This window comes from Phalacrocorax carbo, chromosome 1 (genome assembly GCF_963921805.1).
Source record: "Phalacrocorax carbo chromosome 1, bPhaCar2.1, whole genome shotgun sequence".
Lineage (NCBI taxonomy): Eukaryota > Metazoa > Chordata > Aves > Suliformes > Phalacrocoracidae > Phalacrocorax > Phalacrocorax carbo.
In genome coordinates, this window is record NC_087513.1 from 6238517 (window position 1) to 6260541 (window position 22025).

The following is a 22025-nucleotide window of genomic DNA, read 5'->3' on the forward strand; positions in this document are numbered from 1 at the left end:
TTTCTGGGAATGTAGTTCAAAGGATTTTTGACTGAAAGGTTATTAGAAATATGGTTACAACAATTTTTAAGTATTATCTCCATGTGTTGTTTGAAAAACAGTTGCCTACTTCCCCTGACTGAACATATAGAGTAATTAAAGAAGATTTACAATCAGTAAGGCATTTGCATAGTGGAAATATTTTATATGATTGCTTTTAATGTGGACAAAATTCCCAAGTTCCTCAGCATTTAAATACATTTTTTCCCTTACTTACATATCTTAGAGAAAATAACTTTACTGTGTTACTTCAGAAGTGCTTTTAGATTTTGGTGACTCCCTTTTCTGACTGTTCATTTGAAACACTGAGGAAGGGAGAGCCTGGAGAGGGAAGAAGGGCTGAACTCTGAAACAGCCTGAAGTCAGACTATGAGGGCACTTCAGAATAAAGGAAGATGCCTTGTTGACTGTTTAAGTGACAAATTCAGGCTTAATATTCTAGTTTATTTTTGTCTTCTGGTACATAACCTTGAGAAAAATAGCTGAGACTTCACATTCCAGTCCCTGTCTCTAAAGGAAATAATAATAATGATAATAGTAATAAAATCTGTCTGCGTTCTGAAGCTAAATACACGACACGATGGAGATATTTGGGTAGTATAATAGTGGAGGTCACATAAGTAGCTTAGAAGAATAACGTACTCAAACCTGTAGTTCACTGAATATCTTAGCCCCTGGGTTTGGCTTTTAGATTCAGAAATGGTTATTCTTTCTACCATTGTTATTATTGTCTTTGATAACTTTAGATCTCTCTGTGTGTTCTAGCAATTTGTACTGCATGTGAAAATTTTAACTACAGGCTTGACATTTTAGTTTGAAGTTTATATTTGACAGCAGCTGTTTAAATTAACAGATCTGAGCTATTTCTAGCAGTACTTTATTTAAGATTATTTGTTTTCCTGATAAGAATGCTAAAATTATATTTGCGAAGACTGGACTAAACTGTAGTACCTGAGGGTTTCAAGGATATCAATAACAAAAACGCTTTGAAGCAGAGACCTCTTTCTGTGGAGAGCTTCTTTCCCATCTAATGCTGGCTTTATAGATAGATGCTAATAAAGGACTCATCCTGGCAGACATTCCGTATTTACCTCTCTTAAAGGGCGTTAACAGGTCTTTCTGATATCTGGTGAAGTTTGATGCCTTGATCTTACAACTGTGACTTATTTTTTCTTCTTCTTCATGTAATATAGTCATTCTCTTTCAATGAGAGTTTTTATCTTCACATTAACTCATTAACTACACTTGTAAACTGTCACTGAAGCAAACAGAGCTTTCAGGAATCTGGACACAATGTTGGCTTTTATTGGTAAAATGCAATTACAAAGGTAATTGGCTCCTATATATCTGTGTGACACTTTCTTGGCACTAGCTTCTCCCATTTCTGGATTGCCTTCCCCTCTTCCACTCCTCAATATGTTTTAGTATTGGAGCCAATAGCCTGGTGACCGTTCAGAGGTTATACTTGGCAGGTTTAGGACACAGATGCTGGGTTGCAACATCCAAGGGCCTGCAAGAGTTTTTATACCAAGTTGTTTGAGTGGCTCAGTCTCTTGGACCATGTGGCAATCACAAAAATCACCTTTAAATATGATGAGAGTTAACCTGTTGATGAGCTAACTCCATTTTGTAGACCTTCAGTTTCTTTTGGTTTAATTTTATCTGGAAAGAATTAGGTTCTCTCACTTTCAGGATCATGTTTTCCAAATATTCTGCCCAAGATGAGCCAATGATGAATTATTTTATGTAACTTTTTAATGATAGAGTGCCTTGAAGACCACCCACCTAAGCCCCTATGCAGTCATTGAGACATACTATCATTTCTGCACCCTACTACAAATAATCCAAAGTGTAAAAGAAAAAACAAGCCAGGTGGCTGAAGTGGGAAGTGGGGGTAACAGAATGGTATAATGCTGTCAATTCTTCATCAGTCAAAAGCAGTAATTACAGCCCACAAAATGCGAACAACTATAGTCATAGTCTCCTCCATGATACTTTATGAGAGCTCCCTTGCACAAGATCCATTGTAAGTCGGCACTTCCAGGATGAGTACATGAGTTTCATGTCCCTTCAAGCACTGCTGTACACTCAGACTGGAGAAAGTTATTCTTCAGGTAGTGGACTTGGCAGTAAAGGGATTTTACCATAAGAGATGTGACAGCATGATGCTGACATCAGCTTCAGTGAGATGAGTTTTTAAACAGAGCAACTCAAAGAAAATTAAATGTGAATTCATCAGCCTATAAAACACCTGAGAGGGGTAGGCAAACGCTTCAAAATACAGGTGAAAAAGCTGAGGTCTTGCAGGATGAGATCTGTTTTAGATATTGTGCTTTGCCCAAATTCATGAAAAACAATAAAGGGAGAAAATATATAGTTGGAGAATGTAGAAGCCTCCTTACCACTCATTCTCCTTTCCTTCTTTTTAACAAAGGAATATCTGTAAGATTTTTCAGTAGAGAAAATTATTCACAGAAGGATTTCTTTGGGGGCAGGGGCGGGTTACTTTATTACTGCTAGAACCAATGGATGCAGTGAAGTCAGAGGCATTTAGGGACGTCCACCATTTCTGAAACTTTTGCCTTCAGCTCTAAAGGAATTTATGCAGGTGCTGGAATAATGTTTAATTCTTTGCCAGAATACAAACCAAGCCAAAAACCACATTCTTTGGTCTTTGTAGGTTGGCTAAAAAGAACAATGTCAGAATTATTCTATTAATACCTGTCAAGGAATTTTCAGGCTGCTGTGGAAGGCTCTATATGCAATTAACTCAAGTAGGTGTTCAATAATCAATAAGCACATCTAAAAGCTTAATCAGGATGATTATTTGGAGTGGTATTACAATCTGGGCATGAAGTAATCTTTTTGTTTTTTGCTCTGCTGACTAGAAATTCTTCAGCTTCTTAAGGATTGAATACGTTTAGCAACAAAGAGCAAGTCAAAAATACAGACAAAGCTGCAAGTAGAAAGAACCAGAATTAAGAGAATTCAGGCAATACTGTGCAAAGTCAACAAATGTTAGCCTGACTAATGACTTTGTTAAGGATGAACTTCAGTATAATGAAATAGTCTTAGTAGTAATAATGCAAATTCATATTTAGCATAGGAGACAGACCGAAAATGTGTGTGTGTGTGTGCACATGTGCATCTATGTCTATTCCCACTGTGGAAGATTTATTTTGTTCTGGAAACAAAAATAACAGTGTGACTTAACTCTCTTACTTTGCTTTGCAATTGGATGTTTATGAATAGAATAAGTGTGGCAGCAAATGTCTTGAGCAATCAATAAGTTGTCATATATTTGTATAAAATATTCATCAGATAACTTGAAACTGAAGAAATTCATAAAACTTGTTGTATCAGCTTTGCTTACACCAAGCACTGTAGGAAGTATTAGTTCCATTGGCATCCGCAGAAATTCTCACATTTGAGCAAAGAAGCACAGTCTGGTCTGAGAGGATTTTGTTCATTTTTTCTTTCCTACTTATTTTTTTTTAAGAGTAGGCAATTAGGTAAATAAATACAGTAGCAATTTCCTTTAGATAATAACAGATCCTAAGCTACCACAAAAACTTCCCTAAGAACACAATGGATTTTTCACTACTGAAAGATATTAAATCACACTTTCATATATTGTAAAAGAATTGTTTGATGCAAAAATGACTGAGCAGGAAGCTCTTTTTGTTTTCCTGTGCTTATGAAAGAAGTTAAACTGTAATTTTCTTTTCTGGCCCTAGAATTTATGAATCTAAGATACTTAAAGTATATTTGCAGATTTCTAAAAAAGATGTGGAAATAGATTAATAATATCTATTGTTTGCTGAATGGAATTTGTTTGCCTCATACCATTCACTGTATACTGTCTATGTATACCTATAGATACATCGTGTGCAGAAGTTATGGAATATTAAAATGCAGGTCTAATTTAAGTGAACATAACCTTTTGATCTAAAAAATAAACAATCTAACAATAGGAAAAATTGCAATCTGTCGAGACATATTTGAGCTATTTTGTAGTAATTGGCTTGGCAGCAGCTTCAGTCACAGATTTCTGTTTCACAGATTGTCCCCAAATGAATAAAAGGTTTGCTTTGAAATATAATTAATACTGCGTTCAGCTGCAACACTTTCTCAGGTTGTCAAAGGAATTTGAAGAAGGTAGTTACAAAAAAAAAAAAAAAAAAAAAAAAAAAAGAACAGGATGAAATAGCTAAGCCACATCCAAAATTGAGCTGAAGAACAGCAGGAAAAAAACCAAAGTGGACTGAAATAAATGGCAAAAGTCTTTCAGGCATTCATTTTTTATCAAATCAGCCATCAACAAATTTTTCAAAATGTTCCATGAACAATACAGACACTTTCATATTGTCTGTTAAGGTGACGTATGATGCTGAACTATTTGGCTGTGTAGTGCATATACATTAGAAAAGAGAAAAGAAAAGCCTACTTTTCCATTGCTAAAATCATAAATAACTGCTTCACATACACATTCTATTTACACCAAAAGCTATGCATGTTTATGGTTCAGAAAGTCTGTTTTGGGAAGTATCTTACTGACTCAGATTGCAATGTGCAGCAGAAATGAAAAAGTGGGGGCGATTTTGATTCTTTTCACAATTAAGGCATTATTTAGGTCCTGAGTCCTCAGCCACCATGTACTACATTTGTTTTTCCACATTTTCTGGAGCATGACATTCTGAATGTTCACACAAGGCAGGGGATACAAATCCTTGCTGGAAGTGAAATGAAAGAAGGAATCTGGTGTGTGGGGCAGGGCTGTGATACCCAACGGCATCACTGGGACAGGGAGTGATGGCTCCAGGCTGTGGGCCATGGGCAGGGGTGGGAAGAGACCCGTGTAGGGGTGGTAAGGGCTGTTATTGTCCTCAGAGTCCTGACACAACCTATTTTTCCTCTAAAGACCACCTGTGTGACTACTGAGAGAAGGTAGGTCCTGACATTTTAGGTGCCAAAATCCCATGGCCAACCAAGCACCAAATCTACATAGCAATGTTTGTAAAACTTCCTTGATACCTACCTGCATTTTTATGCATCAGTAGTTTAAAAGGTACCTCTAATGGCTTGGTAGTGAACTCCTTTTTTAAAAAAAAAAAAGAAATTGGTAACAGCATTCCCTAACATTAATGACTGTGAACACTTCAAATCAACACAAGCCGTATAAAGTACAATGGATGAATAATGTTTCCTAGGACATTCTTGTGTTGTGGCACCTCCTGTGCTGTCTCATGCTGAGGGCCATTCCTGAGCTGGTACTGGAAGGCAGCTCTGCCTGGTATCGCTCCTTACGCCTGGCTCAGTTTTCATTAGGGAAGTCCACATCTGAAGTAGTCATGCTTCATTCCTATCATTGCCCTTGAAGAAACTTCAGGGTTCAGCTGATTATTCTGTGATATATCTGCTGGACAATGCTTTTTGATCAACAAAAAGTGGTGACCACATCAGCCTTTTAGATATTTAAGGTTGAATAATAAGAAAAAATGCTGTTCAGTGTGATTACATCTTTAATTATGAACAAAATAAGTAATTGCAAGAATTGATGACAGAATAGGATTTCCCAGATGAAGGGCTAGAAAGATATAACTAAATGTACTGAATACCTAAAATTAGTTCACTTTTATTCAGAACCCAAATAGTCAAAATCCTCTTTGCTTTGCCTGGACATCAGCTGGATGAATTAAGCATATAAACATCCACAAGAACTGCCTCATTGCTTCACTCTTTGACTGACATGACAACATTTGAGTGAGCTTTGTTTTATCCCAAGTGGCTCTGGGGAGCAAAAGTTTCAGGCACCTACACAGGAGAATATTTGAAAGTTAACACTGGGGGCTTTACTGGCCATCTTGGATAGCTTTTTCTTAAAGATTAGAATAAAACCTTTTAATATAATTTGAGTCATTTTCCGGCAGCTTCCGTTTATCTAGTTCAGGTCATCCAGCAGGGAAGACAGAATAATTTTGTGCCAGAATGTCTGTATCTAACATGGTATCACTACACTTACAGCTCACCAGGAGCTTGATATTGTCAGATACTATTTACAATGAATTCCATATATTAGCTAGATTCCTTTTCTGTTCAGATGAATCAGTGAATTAGTTGCATATGTTGCTTGTGTTGGGAGGGCAAAGGCGTAACAGTAGTTTGTGTGCTTCAAGCTAGCTTTACAGAGCGGTAAGGATCAGCGAGAATCTGGTACTGAGACAGGTTGATGTACGAAATGAAGCTGTTTGCAAGGGATACTGTGAAAGAGTAGTGAGAAGGGGGAGACTGAAGATGTGGCTTAGTGTATATCCTAAATCTGGCTGGAAGATGGGCTTTGAACAAGCTGTTATTTTCCACATGGGAGTAGCATTGCTACAGTAAAATGCCAGATTTCATCCATCATAATGTCATGGCTCATATTAAAATGTCTTGAGGGACCTGAGGAGGGATGGGCAAAAGACATCAAATCAATTTTCAGGCAATTGCTACGGTTTTCAGAACCTAAGCCCTCTGTGATGGCGTTATGGTTGCACAAAGGGAGGCTATAAATAAGGTCCATATATCAAGAGAGGAAGTAATTTAGAAAAAGGCAGTTGATTTGACTTTTGCATGAGGCTGAACATATGGTGAAGTACAACCAGGTTATCATTCTATATATTCCTCATAGAAATAAGCACTAAATCTATACTTACGAGAAATTAGCACATCAGTGTAGTCCTAAAAGTTACAGCTCTGGAGCAGGGTATCTCTTGTTTATCCCCCTCCCTCCACCACCGCCCCCCCCCCCCCCCCCCAAAAAAAAACAAACCCAAAACCAACCAACCAAAAAACCACAAACAAACAAAAAATCTGTTATAAGATTATTTTACATTTATTCAAATTTAGTTATGAGATATGCAAGTCAAACACCATTACATAGCTAGTTACTTCTGGAAGATTGTACATTAAACTTTCTGCAGAAATGGGACTTTTTTACAAGATACTTTTAAACACAGAAAATGGGAAAATAGCCTCAGTATAGTCCTGCACTAAAAGCAAGCAGACTTTTAAAGTTGAATAGTCTACAGAAACAAGCATAAATAGATTTATTATGAGTTTGTCAAGACAATAAACGGTACACATACCACAGCGTGCATGGGGCAACATTTGTATAAGATCACCAAGCAGGTGGCTTAGAAGCAAATTGACCTACCTAATGGCTTAATATTTCTGGATACTGCATCCACTTAGGAACTACTCTGTTTCCAAGTCTTTCCCCTGGAAAAGAACCAGCATATATGAAGATCTATTCCAGGCATCTGAGTGCCTTCATATTCCATCTGGAAACAGAAGGCTTTTGTGAAGGGTCTTAGAAAATATACCTGTTTCTCAGGTACGTGCCTGTGGATATTTACCTCCTTTGTGAGCCATGTAGAAGGAAGTGAAAAGAAAAACATCCATGGAAGCAAGTCTATGAAGGTGTTTTTCTCTTAAATGGTCACTACAGTACATATTTCTGACCTGCAACAATCACTAAAGAAATAATTTTGCTTGTTAATGTATAGTTTTAATCTTAGGCAAGCAAACATCAAGATTTGCTACCCAGCAGCTGTTTATATCTTGTGTAAAATTAGCAGCTGGCCTCAATCCTAGCCAAAGTGGACATATGGCTGAATAAAAAAACTACAATACTTAACACTAATTGACATACTTGTTGGCACTAGAGCTGGGTGAATAATTCAGGTTTTTTCAGTTTGGTACCCAAACCACACAAAAAAGTGTGGAAATTTGGTACAGTAAAATGTTTCAGCAAAAAGAAAAAAAATTATACAATGATTTCTGCTCTATACAAACATATAAATGTATTTATTTCCTTTCCAAGGTTAGTTGATGTTATTTGATCTTTTTTCTTTCAGTGTAGATGATTTGTTTAAGTACAAGATACTGTTCCAAAATATGAAGTCAGTTAGTTCTGCTGAAAGTAATAATGTTAATTTTTAAACAGTTAAATGAAATACTATGACATTCTCGAAGGACTTCATTTTTCATTTTCTTCTTGGTTGAAAATAATTACGGATTTTGTCTCAGTTTCCAGAGATTTTTTTATTCCTCCTTTAAAGCTTTATTTTTCAGTACATTTACTGTTCACTAGCAAAAAAAAAAAAGAAAAAAAAAAAGTTTGGCCAGTTCTCACTGTTAGTCGCAGCATGGGCCAATGTGCATGAATACCAAAGTAAATTGGTCTAATCTTTATGTGTGGGCCAGCTGTATTTGATGTCCATTGGGGACTGATGATATCCTCCCTTTGGCTTTATTTGTCATACTAACAGCTTAAGCGTGTATATTAGCTTGATGGTTTGTTCATTCTTTCAGCATAGACCTCATAATGATATCTATATATTTTTCCAGAATGAAGTATCTGTCCTTTCAATCATGGTCTTCTGGGCAATGTCCATTCTGAAGTTGTGTTTGCTGTGATAAATAAGTGCTTCCTAATAACGAAGAAAGCAGATATTTGGCAGTTAAAAAGTCTCTTGGAGTATAGATTATTTCTGAGCAAGAATAATTTCTGGATTTGGGTAGGCAGATCTGTTTCTTCTGGTGAGTGATAAAAAAGAGTGAAAAAACCCTTCAACCCTATCTGCAGTATCTATGCTTATTTCTCCAGAAATATTGGTCTAATGAAAATCTAGCTTAGCCTACAAACAGAAGAAAAGGTGGATTCTGCTTTATGGACTAGGATCTGCTGTACACAGTCAGTATGGTTAATCACCTGGCATAAATTTTTACGCTTTCTGGAAGCATTAGCCCAAGTGCAGTCTTGCCACGCTCTGTATGAACAGGCAGTTATTTGTTTACAGCTAAACTCAAAGGTCTGAATTATGGGCAAAATTATCTAGTGATGGCAACCCATACCTGACCACCATCTTTCTCATGATGTCCTCACCTCCTGTTTATCCCATAATCAGAGCTGTTCCTAGTCTATGACAAAGAATGAGATACAAAGTGCCCAGAGAAGATGATTTACCATCAGGTACAGGATAGACCAGAGCTTTTAATCACAAGGATGTTCCCAGTCTACAGCCTCTTCATGTGGACTTCTCAGGATGGAAGAAACACAGAGCCAGGAAGCCAGAAAACCTTGCGGACTATGCACTATTAAATTTAACAGTCCAGTTTATCTGCATAGATATAAAGTCACCAGCCTAAAGGATCAGTACGACTGGTATGGGGAAGGCTGGCTTTATTGTAAAAGGAGACACTAGTTTTCTCCAGCCACAGCATCTCTACCTTCATTTGAGCAACGTATAGGATAGCAATATCTGCACAATGACTCCCAACGAGAAAGTCAAGTAGATCAGGTTGACTTAGTTTTATCTTTAAGTAAAACATTCATTTAGAGCTGTTAAAGGCAAATAATTATTTTAACAAAATTAAGAACTTCAAGTGGGGTGGCAGTAATGAGATTTTTGTTTGGTTTCAGTTGGGGTTTCTGTTTGTTCGTTTGCTTTCTGTCAAGTGTGAACATATGAGATGCTCTGGAGGAAGCCAGAGAATTTTTTCTTTTCTTATGGTTCTCTGACCTTGGGCCAGTAACTTAACACCTCTCTCACTGCATCTGCCCTCTCCATTTGTGAATCAGTAGCTAATGATGTGTATGTAGAGAGCTGGTCTGTGACACCTGTGAATGAAAAGTTTGCAACCCCAGGTAGAGATGTCACATGGTAAAACTCTGCAAAAGCCAACAACGTTCTATGGCTTTTTACTTGCTGTGGACCAAAAGAATATTTCATCTTACTGCAGAGATGGATTAATTAATCAGTTTGGTTAGCTGTGCAGTAAAACTTTGATTCAGGAGACAGATGCCTCCACTGTTACTTCGTTTTAACAATTAAGTTCTTTTCTAAGGTTAATTTGTGTATTTTTTCCTCCTAGAATCCTTCCCTGATTTCACATCATTAATAGAAGTAATGCTATTGATTTCCCAGGTCTTATTTAACAAAATGCATTAACGGATATTTCTTGTAAGCCTGTTAATATAGTATTAAATTAAATTCAATTACTTGAATGTAGGTGTCTGCTGGCCTCCAGTTACCATTCCAAAAGGTCACAAGTTTCCCTTAGGTCCTGCATCATATTTGCCAGGTCTCTACAGATGTCATGGATACCCCCAGGCATCTCAAATGGCACCAGATGTCTATTCATAGGTATGTCAATGTACCTCTAAGGACTGGATGCAGTTCCAGGTCCAGATAAGTTGTCTAGCATGTCATGTTCACAAGTGAATTAGGTTTCTAACATCCCAATTTTGTCTACAGAGCCTATAAAGCTCTTCAGCTCATCAAATGTAGGATTCTGCTACTGGGACCAGCTGAATAGCTCTCATCTCCACTGAGCTCAATTTAGTTGGCCACATTGGCATTTAGTGTTATTGGAGATGCTTGGGTGTATTTAAGACATCCTCATGTTGCTTACATAAATGACATAGAATCATAGAAACATAAAATTGTTAAGGTGGGAAAAGACCCTTAAGACCATTGCGTCCATCCACTAACCTATCACTGCCAAGTCCACCACTAAACCATATCCTCAAGCACCACATCTACCCTTCTTTTAAATACTTCCAGGGATGGAGACTCCACCACCTCCCTGGGCAGCCTGTGCCAATGTCTGACAACCCTTTCGGTGAAGAAGTTTTTCTCTAATATCCAACCTAAACTTCCCCTGGCGCAGCTTGAGGCCATTTCCACTCATCCTATTGCTTGTTACTAGGGAGAAGAGACCAACCCCCGCTTGCTACAACCTCCTTTCAGGTAGTGGTAACAAGCGATAAAGTCTCCCCTCAGCCTCCTCTTCTCCACACTAAACAACCCCAGCTCCCTCAGCCGCCCCCCAGCACACTTGTGCTCCAGACCCTTCACCAACTTTGTTGCCCTTCTCTGGACATGCTCCAGCACCTCGATGTCCTTGTCCTGAGGGGCCCAAAACTGCACACAGTACTTGAGGTGTGGCCTCACCAGTGCCAAGCACAGGGGCACCATCACCTCCCCGCTCCTGGCGGCCACACCATTGCTGACACAAGCCAGCATGCCATTGGCCTTCTTGGCCACCTGGGCACACTGCTGGCTCATGCTCAGCCGGCTGTCAACCAACAACCCCAGGTCCTTTTCCTACAGGCAGCTCTCCAGCCGCTCCTCCCCCAGCCTGTAGCGTTGCATGGGGTTGTTGTGACTGACGTGACATACAGGAGCCTATGCCTTCTGGAGCAGTAGCTGGTACCCAGGTGGGATGCTCTACGGTATCTCAACTGGCAGTACATGTCTAAATATAGACAACCAATTCAAACTCTTCTGACTGTGTTGAAAAAGGGCTTGATTTGGTTGCTAAAATAGGTATCTACTGCCACTTAACATGGCAATCCTTTGAGATCCATAGGGCTGGTAGATGTGACACAGACCTCAAGAAGACTCAGGCCCCTTTTTAGCAGCAGATGGATATCAAGATGACCTGAGTTACCTACAATGTCATTAGATGTGTTGTAGACAGCTGAATCAAGCCCTGTGTCTATACGGTGTGGAGCAGGAGTAGCAAGTTCTAGTTCTCTCAGATGACCCTGCAGAACCAAAACTAATTGTCAAAATCTGGAGCTGAATCCCACCCAAAACATGGTGATTACCTGAATTGGGCACACGCTGAACCAGTAAAGCATTTAAGTATGCCAGTCAGAGACGTCAAAATAGCCTTCCAGGCAAGTGTTAATATGTACATGCTTAAAATTCAACATGTGCTTAAGTGATTTGCTGATTCAGACCTTGAAGTGCTCCACCAGTCCTTCCTTCTGCAAAGCTCAGATTAGAAAAGCATGTAATTTTCTTTTTTCTTTTTTTTTCTTCTTTTTAGTTTTTTTTTTCTTTTTCCAAAGGCAGGAAATAATTTCTCACCTTTTTAAGTGCCACTTGGCTGTGGGTAATGTAAAAATTGTTACATCTTGTGGAAGTGTCAATTAGTGACAATAATTAACATTAAAATGCCTAGAACTCCTTGTCCTTGGCAGCTGGAATTTTTATTTCTATGCTTATCAAATTTAGGAAAAAAACATTTTTTTTAATGGAACCTGATTTAATGATCAACAAACAAGAAGGATGCCCAAATTGTAGAATTCCACTCTTTTTTAAAACTAATATTCCTAATGACTTTATTTCACTTATTAATTTGAGGAATTCCTAAATTCATGTGATTAATTTGTATAATTTAAAATAACTTATATTAACTGTAAAACAGATTTTATGTAGGATACACTGCTAGATTAATTATTCTAAAATTATATTGGTTTTCCCATCCCAAGTAGTATTTTCAAGGAAAATTAAACCAGTCTGTACTACTGAAAACATAATTTGCTTGAACTATATGCGTGTAAATGAAAAAGCAAAGCAGAATTGTATTCTATTATATAACTCTAAGTTTTCTGATGTTCAGGATGAGAAAGTAGAAAAATTCCAAAACAGCTAATGCATTTTGATGTATTTCTGCATTTTAGCAGAACCCCCCACAATCTTAAAAGTCATGAAGGTATTTTTTCTACAATGCTTTTATGAGTTTTTAATAATTCTCATGTGTAAAATAAAAGTTCTGTTTTAACTGCACATTACATACTTTCACTGGAAAATGCTTCCAACCAAATTCTACATGGTTTTTTTTTAACTAGTACAGAATATTTTAGAGGTTTTTTCAGAACTATTGAACACCACTTCTGCCTAAAAAAGTGTATGCATAGGTGGGTGTTGATTAATGGTGCTAAAAACACTTTGTGTAGGATCTTATGCTAATTACCCTTTATACCCTAACCTGTGTCAGTTTTAACAATCTAAATTAGCATTTTCTCTTAGGACTAGAGGAATGTGAGAATTGTGAAATTGGCTCAGTAAGCTGAATTAACAGTGCGAAAATTGAGATGTTCTGTCTTTCCGTATTAACATCTGCTGCTTGTACTAAATGTGATGTTCTAATCTAAGTGATGGAGACATTACCCCACCCCCTTGGAGAAAGAAAAAAAAAAAAAAAAGACAAAAAGAAAGAGGAAGAAAAGATGGGGTGGGGAAGGAGAAATAAAAATCTTGCTGCATTGTAAAAAAGTGTAATTGGTGACAATTGTTATCGGCAGTTCCAGGTAATCATGTCTGGAATAATGGATTTTTGACATGCAAGTCTTGAAAATTGGTTGCATTATTGTTGATGCAAATAGTTTCGTTTCTTTCCTATTACTGCTGTAGTATAATGGAACACAATCTTATAGGCAGTGGGTGATACAGAAAGCACATCGCTCAGATAAAATCCTGATTACAAATGGTTCCATTTGGTTTATTTTATATTCTAATAAGAACATAAGCCTTTCTGGGTTCATTACATTATTAAAATAAAAACCCACATTTCTGAAGAGAATAGGAAGTTTTTATTATTGTTTTTTCTTCTAAAATACTGTGAAGATTACTCAGATTTTAGGCCTTAGACTCTGAGTTGATAAACAGCAGTAGTCAACTGCAGTGGGAAGAAATTTGTGTTTCCAAAATATAATGATCTCTCCCAGACTTGTGAACTGCCCATTGCTGCTCATTATTATCATAATCAATGCTGCCTAAAACATTTCTGGGTTGCCAGGATGGCATCTGTGTAAGAAGCAGCATCCAGGCAGCAGTGACTCGCTCCAGCTGAGCACAAGTCAAACTGCAACGTCCTAGAGGCTGTACTTACTGTTCTTGGGAGCGCGAGGCTGGAATTAAAAATACCTTAATCCAGTTGATACTTAAAGATTCAACTTTGTTACCAGAATTCAGGAACTTAGAAATTAAAGAAAATAAAAATACAAAACCCCAAGAACTCAACAACAACAGCTGGGAAAGGCATTGTGGGTATTTGGATGCAAAGGAGAGAGGCATAAGACACACCAGGTGACTGACGCTGATGCCATGTTAACTCAGCCTTAATGGGACCAAGGATGGTCATGGCCAGCTGGGAAAAGCCTGCTCCCAAAAAGCTCTAAAGCCCTGTGTGTTCTGGCTAGGCAGGAAGATATGGGAGCACCAGAAAGATGTCTGTCCCAGACCTTGCTTCCAGCTTCCAGCTATTTCATAATGATGCTGACAGCCTGAGCTCCTGGAGCAAACAGAAAGGTTGGAGAGAGCTGTTTCAGGGCCTCAATTCTCATCCCTCACTGCTTGGCAAGAAGGATGGAGGGGAAAGAGTTTCCCACTTCTATCTTCCTTACTGATCTTGCTCAAACTTGTAAGAAAGATAGAAATAATGAGTTTGGCCCCCAGTCATCACTTCATTAAAATAAAAATCGTTCCTGACAGCCTAAATGTGATCTTTAAAATCTTATTACTTGTCAGAATACACTTTTGTCCTATTTCTAGCCAAGAACATTTAAAAAGATTTCTTTTTATTTTATTTTTTCACCCCTGCAGCATTGCTATATATAGCCCTTCAGAATCATTGTATCACTTTCCAAGAATTCAGTTCGAATTGAATTTCCAGATCTTAAAGGGACTCCTGACAAAACAGATTACAAATAAAAAACACAGAAGGCAGCATGGTTACCCCAATTATGGTAGTTCCATTCATGCTTCTTTGTAAACTAGCACAATTCAAGAGATCAACAAAATGGTTTTGAAAGGTCTGGCTGAATGAAAATGTAAATGAGTTGTCATTCCATTGGCGTTTTAGGGTTTAAGCATGTACTTCCATTAGACACCTGCTTTAATGTCTATCTGAAGTAGCACTTCAAAATGCAAGCATCACTCCAGCTTGAGTTTTGCTTATTAGAACTAAATTTATGTGGACTTCAAGCAGAGCCCAACGTGTGAAACCCACTCTGTACTTGCTACCCCAGAATGTCAGGCAATATACAGTGTTCAGGGAAACCTCAACTTCAGTGTTTTGTTATTAAGATCCATAATGACCCAGACAGGGCACTAGTAGCCCTAGTACAGGAACAGGTATTAATGTACCAATGGCTAAGTTACAGGTATCTTTTGTGGTTGGACTCAAAGATCTTAAAAGCCTTTTCCACCCTAAATGACTTTACGATTCTATGCTTTAGTCTGCTGCACAGCTCACATCAAGTTTGTGTCAGCTAAGCATACAGGGTTATGCCCCATGATTTGCTAGTTTCTTGTCTAACTCTATGAATTTGTTGTTCACAAAACACGCTATTTACATTTTCTTTTATCATTGCTTGAACATCTGCAATAAAAGAGTTGTTATAACCTGACAATCAGATACTGGTAGACAGAAAATCAATTCTTCAGCACCTGTGAGTTTTCCCTGGTTTCTTCCACTTCCTCTTAAAGAATGATAAAAGTGATAAATTACAGCTTAGTTTGTCACCAGAAGGATTTTCTTCCCAAACACCCAGAAATGCCTAACAGTATCATGTACCATTCCTGCTCCATGATCTAAAACAAATCTTTTCCTGCACTAATAGACAAGTCACCCCTTTCAAACAACTTTCTTATGTTGCTGGATATCACAATCCATAACGACTAGTCATTGGGCCTGCCCATCACCTGGAAGCAGGTTGATATGTATAGGCTACTATCAGCTTTGCTAGTTCATCTGCTTTCTCTTTAGAGAGTTCACATAGTCCCAACCTGGGCAATCACTTGCCCCTGAAACCATTTGTGATGAGCATCTCTTAGGACTGGGATATTTAATCAGTTATGTTCAGAGCTGTGACAAGAAGATGGCTCTGGCAGTGTTATATTGCATGTGGTTCATTGCTGAACCTTTTGGCAAACTCAATTTTTATTAAATACATCTGATTTACTTTCTACAGTCTCTTGGGGGTGAAAAGGCAAATTAATTTAATAATAGACTCACTTTCTACCAACATCTGTTTGCAATCTGGCCAGGCTGTTATAAATATCACTTCCCTGTGTATCAAAATGAAGCCTTGTCAGAGATTTTTCTCTTGGGAAGGTTTTATTTCATTTTATTTTATATTATTTTATTTTTAAATTTTCTTTTCTAAAGTTGAATAATATCACATTTGGACCTTAAAAAAACAGTGATTTACTATTCCCCATATGGTAACATATGCAATGGTATTACCTTGTTGCAAAAGGCTGCAGAAATTTGGAAAAAAAGATTCCAAGCCAAAATTACACTCTTTATTAACCTTCTCTTGGAAACCAAGTGAAACCAACCAGTCCCATTTATTCAGGTCCTTTTGTTTTTCCTTTGCATCATGGTAATGTTTAGGGACAATGACTGTTGGTAGAAGTAGTCTAAGTGGTAGAACTAGTCAAAACAGAAAGGCTGAAGAGAAAACTACTTCAGTATTTTCAGATGTTGGGCACTGCCACTAAGCAAATCACATCAACTCATGAATTTCTGCAATGCCATTGAAGAACGTGCTCAAACGCTTTGTCAGATTGGGACCAGAAGAAGCATCCCAGAATGGAGTGGAAGAAGGTATGGCTGTGGAGGAAATTAAAAACTGGGAAGGGCACTTGAAATTTTAGAGAGATTTTTTTGGTGGTGGAGGTCCTGCCTCCAGTCCAAACACCTGAAGTGGTACTTCTGAGCCTTCCCTTAATTACTTAAGAAATTAATCTGTTGGGTGCTAATTGTTCTTCTGTTTTTTTGCTAATGCAGGAACCTGTGTAATGAGTGTCATTTAGTAGGACTGTTATTTTAGAAAGGTTGCTCTGTCCTTTACGCTGAAGAAAGCCAAGACAAAGCGGGAGACCCTACACTCCAAGCAGAGAGTAACAAGGTGAACGATAATTGTGGGTCAGTTGATTCCACAGACTCATTCCACACCTCCTTCTTTCTCTTTGCCAGTATAAAAATATTCCCTTGTACATGAGAGTTGACATTATTACCGTCCACTCACAGTTAAAACAGTCTGCACCATCTCACACCCTTCCTTTTTCTTCCATTGCATCTTTTATTTACACATTTTTCCCCCTCTGTGCAAACTGGTATAATGTTTTCCCACAAACATGTCTCTTTCCCGATATTTCTGGCATTGCTTTACTTTTTTTCATCTCAGCTATTGTGCTCAGTGTTTACATGCACCCATCTGGAGATCTGGTTAGGAAACATGGGCCAAAGTGCCAGAGGTAGAAAAACAACCATGCCAGTTCTCATTGGCATAAAAGATTTGTACCACCTTCTTCCATGTCTTGTGTTTTCTAGTAAAAATCAAGACCTGAACAAGGATCTCAGGCCAAACTCTGACTAAAAAGCAACAAAAGTAATATGAAAATTATGTACATCAAAGGATATGACTTCTTAGCACACCCCTCAGCATCCAAATTATTTGTTTCAGATTGTTACCATTGTCTACTATTTAAAATCCTTTTGCAGTCCTGGATGCTCAGTTACCTTGGCAGCAAAACGTGTTATCCCAACACGTAGCTGGCTATTAAACTGCATGCATCTTACCAACCTCTGACTGAATACAGAATGTGCCATCAAAAAGAATGAAATTGCATGATCTGAGGGCAAAACCAGAACAAAAGCTCATCGGTTTACTACATGGAAAAGAGGAAGAGTTACCTAGTCATGGCAACACAAACTTAAACTCAGTACTTTCCTTGTGTCTGCATGCATGGTTTGATTGGAATCTGTGCAAAATTTTTACCAAGACAAACATTAGAAGAGCTTCTTCCATTACTGTTTCTCATGATACTCAATTGGTAAAGTAATGCCTTTGTATTTTAAGGTAGGATTGCAGTAGAAAATATCAACTCAGCAGAGGCATTAATTAAAGATCCCTAAGAGAAAATCACAGCATCAGAGAATGGTAGAGGTTGGAAGGGACCTCTAGAGATCATCCCATTCAACCCCCCTCCTTGAGCAGGCACACCCAGAGCAGGGGCACAGGACCGTGTCCAGGCGGGGTTTGAATATCTCCAGGGAAGGGACTCCACAGCCTCTCTGGGCAGCCTGTGCCACTGCTCTGGCACCCACACAGGGAAGGAGTTTGTCCTCATGTTCAGGTGGAAATTTCTGTGTTCCACCTTGTGCCCGTTGCCCCTTGGCCTGGCGTTGGGGACCACTGAAAAGAGTCTGGTCCCATCCTCTTGACATACACCCTTCAGATATTTATAAGCATTCATAAGATACCCCCTCAGGCTTCTCTTCTCTCCAGGCTGAACAAACCCAGGTCTCTTAGCCTTTCCTCATCAGAGAGATGCTCCAGTCCCCTGATCATCTTGGTAGCTCTTCCGCTGGACTTGCTCAAGCAGTTCCCTGCCTTTCTTAAACCAGGAGCCCAAAACTGGACACACAACACTCCAGATGTGGCCTCACTAGGGCAGAGTAGAGGGGGAGGATAACCTCTCTCACCCTGCTGGCCACAAACCTTTTAATGCAGCCCAGGACACCGTTGGCCTTCTTGGCCCCAAGGGCACAGTGCTGGCTCAGGGTCACCTCACTGCCCCCCAGCACTCCCAGGGCCTTCTCAACAGAGCCACTTCCCAGTAGTTAAGCCCCCAGCCCGTACTGGTGCCTGGGGTTGTTCCTCCCCAGGGGCAGGACCTTGCACTTGCTCTTGTTGAATTTCATGAGGTTCCCCTGGGCCCAGCTCTCCAGCCTGTCCAGGTCTCGCTGGATGGCAGCACAGCCTTCTGGTGTATCAGCCGCTCCTCCCAGCTTGGTATCATCAGCGAACTTGCCGAGGTTACGCTCTGTCCCTTTGTCCAGGTCATTGATGAATATGTTGAACAGGACTGGAGCCAGCACAGACCCCTGGGGAACACCACGAGTTACAGGCCTCCAACCAGGCTCTGCTCCATTGATCATGACCCTCTGAGTTCTGTTGTTGAGCCAGTTCTCTGTCCACCTCACTGTCTACTCATCCAACCCACACTTCCTTAGGTTGTCTATGAGGATGCTTTGGGAGACAGGGTCAAACGCCTCACTGAAGTAAAGATAAACCACATCCACTGCTCTGCCTTCATCGACCCAGCCAGTCACGCCATCATAGAAGGCTCTTAGGTTGGTCAAGGATGACCTTCAAATATATACAAGTAACATTATTTATACTTTATCTTTTGGTTCCCCTATCATGAGGAACGAAAGAAAGTAAGGAGGCAGTCGTTCTCCTTGAGCCAGAGAGGGAACACATACCTCCTGTTAACTTCTCTGAGTGACTTTGGAGCCATTTGTAATATCAGAAATGGGAAAGCTGTGGCTCCCAGGATTTCCCAGGTGTGCCAGAATCATACAGGATTGCCAATCAATCATGATTGTAATCTTCATGCTGAAAAAGGATTGTTATTGTAAAGGAACATTTAATTATTATTTCATTTGGTTTTCTTATTTTAGCACTCAGGGAAAGTCTAACTTTGAATGGTCTGGCACAAGGTAAGCACCCTGCTCCTTCCCTCACAGCCTTTCATTCCTCAAGGCTAGGCTGCACTTTCCAAGCATTTTCACCTAACAGATTGGGGGAAAGTGAGGTCATGAGCGTCTGTAGCTGCAAGATCCTGGCTGTAAGGAAATAATTTTAATTGCCCGATTGCTGAGAGGTTTATCTCTTGACAAGTGTTATCCTGAGTTTCTCTGGCAAATGGTAAGACAGTGGATAAAGAGTATGAAATACAAGATTCTCCACAACCCCACCTACCACCTGCAGCCCATCTGCTTAGCAACAGTGGGCACAGTGAACTAAATGTTTAAAGTTGTGTTTAATATATAGCTGAACAATGGCGAACTCCTAGTCCTAATGTACTAGTCCCAAAATTCCAAGTTTATTTAGAGATGACCTCACAACCTCGAAGGCTTTCTCTCTATGTGACCCTGCCCGTGACAGTGCAACACAATGCTGATTAGCAGCACAGCACCAGAACATTTTGTTAAATATATAGAAGTTCAGGATTTGTGGGGGTTTTTTTCTTTAAAAGACGGATTTCTCCTGTAAAACTTTCTTACCATAAGACAAGACCCCAGCGTACTAGTTTTGGCTTGACATTCCATAGTTCAATACTTCTTTGACTTTGTTTTTCTTCCATACTTTTTTCCAGCCCTTGCAGACCACAATTCCATAGGTGCCACCTGACCATTCGAAGCCATTTGGATGAATGTGATCTAAGAGTGTAAACATTTTGAAATAGATGGAGATTAATTACATGGGATTATAAAGGTAGATGAGAAACTAATGGAAAGTCAACAGACCTAGGTTTGACCTCCATTCTGCCAAAAAAATGCTGTATTTTATGATCTTGAACTAATCTATTTAAGTCTTTGTTCTTTCTTTGTTGGCTTTGTCTGCTCTGTCCTTTTGAATACAATGGTCTCTGGGACAAGGATTGTTTTTTCCTGTGTCTGTACAGTGTCTAATACAAGAAGTTTCAGCCTTGGTGGAAATCTTCAAGTGGAATTGCAAGAATGGTAATTATGGAGTCTTTGTATCTAGTGTCACAAGCCCTTAATGAGTTAATAGAGAAGTGTCAGTATTAATATTGAAGGAAGGACAACAGATACAGCCAAGAGGGGAAAAAAAACTACTTCAGTGCTCAGAAAATCCATAATAGAGGAAGAGTTTCTTGTGGAGTCTGTTTTATTTAGACAATAAGATATTTGTTCAAATTACAATAGACATTCAAGCACTTCTTATTAGAAAGTTTAAAATCCTGAAGGAAGCTTTTATTTTCTTTTTTCCATTGAAGTCTACAAGAAAGAGAGAAAGGTTCTTGCTTTTTTATTGCCCTGAGAGAGACTTTTCTACCAGCAAGTGAAATATTTGCTAAATATAAGGTTTTATTTTTTATATCAAAAAGTCTTTTGACTATACCCATTGTTTATAAACATTTTCCAGTTTCTTCAGTGTCCTTCCCTTTTTCTAAAAAGACGCAGTTACTCAGAGTGGAAGCTAACAATGGGGCTCTGAGCAGTGCAGTGTACCAAATGCATTGTACTGAATATCTGTGTGCATCTGAGAATGATGAAAATGATAGAACCTAGGTTTGTACTGCTGGAAAGAAAAGCATACAATTGTGCAATTCTATTGATATAGAAATGTTCTTTGGGTTCACAGGCTAAGCCTGCTGATGGGGAATGAATGTGTTTACATATCTTAATTTCTTTGAAGCGGAATGTTTACCATTTTAGCTCCTCACCATGAATAGAGAGCAGGGCTTACATGGTCACTGAAAGCAACAAAGGATTTCAATGAGTTTGTAGCATAATTTCCCCGAGCTTTCAGGATAGTGCAGCAGTAGGAAAATAGCACATCCAATAAACTGCTTTTTGTGAGAAAGATGGAGTTAGGAAAACATGGACTAAGAGAAGGATCCTGCAAATGCTTATACTTCTAAGTAGTTCTAACGCTTTCATGGTTCAGGGCCATAAGCACATAAGCATGAAGTGTTTGAAAAGTCCAATTCACTTCAGTTGGACCACTTACATATTTAAATTGCACACATGCTTGGTATTCTTCTGGGCCAGCATGCCCAATCTGATACTTACAGCAGAAAATTATGAATGCGTTGGCTCGTCATGAAGAGAAGCAATTTCCAGGACAAAGGGATTAGACTGCAGGAAATACCTACTCTTGTAGGTAAAAAATAACTTGCAACATTTCTCTTTAAAAGTTTCAAAATGGGTAATATTTTCAGCAGCAAACTATGTGAGCACGAGCTTTTTATAATTTTAAAATACTGGGCAAGAGTAGGGTAGTGCCCTCTTCCCTGAGTGATCCCACTGACATTCACATGAGTACGAACAGGCCATGGATAACTCTGCTGAACACACTCTGCCCCTCTGGTACCTTTCTGCTCACCTGAGAATATCACAGTGGAAATATTTTTGGAGACCCTCTTCTGAAGCCACATCCATGTCATTTACACACCCCACATTTTAAACCTGAGCGCGTACCTGATGCTACATCTGCCCTCCTCCTGTTATTGAAACTAAACAATGCCGTGTGGTTTATCTGGTGATATTTGTCCCATTTCAGAATAAAGGTGGGCAACATTTACATGGAAGGGTAAAAG